Genomic DNA, 1,940 nt, shown 5'->3' with positions numbered 1-1,940 from the left:
ACGTTGCCGTGCCCCTGCTCCTATCCCCTGCCCGGCGCCCGCGCCGAGCCCGGCTCCCCTCCGCGCCCGCGGGGCTCCGCGCAGCGCAGCTCCGCGGAGCCGCCTCCCTCCTCCGCGGCCCAGGTGAAGGCTGCGGCCCCGACCGTGACAGAAGAAAAAAATAATGGGGACACACACGGAGGTGGGGGCGGGAGGCTTCCCCCCCCGCCGTTTCCCCGGCACCTCTTTCCGACCGATCCGCCCGGTGCGCGGCGGGGCGCGGAGTCTCCCGGCGCTGCCCGTCCGGACACCGCGCTCCGCGGGGTGACACCGGGCCTGTCTCGGGGCAGTGGGGAGAGCCCCCGGCGGGGAGAGGCGGCCCGGCCTGGCCCGGGGTCCCGCCTGCCCCTCAGCGCCGCGGTTTGCAGCTTCTTTTTTTTTTTTTTTTATCCCGTATCTTTTTAAAATTTTTATTATTTTAATTTATTTTTATTTTTTATTTTTTTTTAGCCTCTGCGGCGATCTCGCAGCCAAACACGGACTCTGCTCCCGGCGCTCCCCCACCTTCCTGCCTCGCTTCCCCCCCCCCCCCCCCCGCCCCTGTGTATTTTTTTTTTTTTTTTTTTAGGAGATAAAAAGGCAAACAGAGAGCGCTCTGGCGCTGGCGAGGGGACTGTTTGCCTGCCTCCGCCGAGGCCTGGCCAAGCAGACTTGGCTTCACGCCTGAGCAGTTTCTGGAGAGCGGCGCGCTGGAGAGCAGGGGAGGCAGCACCTGGCCCTGCTTTAGGAGCCATCTCCTTTTATTGACAGCCAGATAAGCAGGCGGGAGCCGTGGTGTTTCCAACGCTTCCCTGGAGGACCCTGCCGGGTTGCAGGGAGCCGCAAGCCCCTTAATGGCAGCGGCTCCAAACGCGCCGCGAAACCCCTTCCTGGCAGCGCCGCCGGGGCCGCCCCCCCGGGGCCGTCGCTACCTGCCAACGCGCGGGACTTACGCGGCCCGGCCGCATAAGGAGAAGGGGGTCACCCGGGGTCCGAGCCGGGACCCCCGCCCCGGCAGCGGCCACCGGACCCCGGCCGGCAGAACCGGAGCCGGGAGAGCACCCCTGTAACCCCCAAAACCCTCTCCTTCCAACCTCCGTCAAAGCCGCCTTATAATTTTATCTGGCAGCCCCCGCCTCATCCCAGGTTCATGAAACATTTAAGTGCGGTTCAATAAAACTATCGGCTGGGGGGAGGGCGGGGGGGTGTGTGCTCTTTGCTGATAAATTATTTACCCTGACAAGTGTGTGCAAATAACGGCCTCTCTCCCTCCCTCTCTAATGGGAGAGGGTGCGGGTGGGGAGAGCGGAGAGCGCGGGCGGGACCCACCGGGCCCGGGTGAGCCGCGGGGGCTGTCTCAGGGCGGGCAGGCTGCCGGGGTGGCCCACGCGTGTCCCAGACCCTCCGCGGCCTGTCCCGTCCCGTCCCGTCTCGCAGGGGTCAGCATCCCGCTCCCCTCGGAGACCTGCGGGTGGGATGGGGCGGCCGCGGCGTTTGCGAGGTGCCGCGGGGCTGGGCCGGGGTTGGGGGGGTGGTTCTTTTTACCCACGCACGAGTGTGTCCCCGCTTCTCGGAGGGCGTTTCACAGGGGAAACCTTCAGCCTAAACCTTAGCCGGGGACGGGCCCGGCTGCGGGCAGCGCTGGGGCTGGGGCGAACCGTCGGACCGCAGCCCCCCTTAGCCGGCAGGCAGCGGGAGGAGGCCGCAGCCCCCGCCGCTGCCCGGGGGGAGCCCCGACCCTCGGCCCATCCCCGGAGCGGGGCCCCGGGCGGGGCCGTGCCGTGCCGTGCCCGCCGTCGGGGCGGGCGGTGTCCGTGCCCGCGCCGTCCGCGCTCGTGTCGCCGAAAATGTCTCATTAGCTAACTACTGTCCGCCGTGACGTCACCGGGGCGGCCCAGCCAATGGGGGAGGCGCTGGCGTGG

The sequence above is a fragment of the Chroicocephalus ridibundus genome, chromosome 4 (genome assembly GCF_963924245.1).
Source record: "Chroicocephalus ridibundus chromosome 4, bChrRid1.1, whole genome shotgun sequence".
NCBI lineage: Eukaryota > Metazoa > Chordata > Aves > Charadriiformes > Laridae > Chroicocephalus > Chroicocephalus ridibundus.
The sequence above is the reverse complement of the archived record's forward strand: the minus strand, read 5'-3'. Positions refer to the sequence as shown.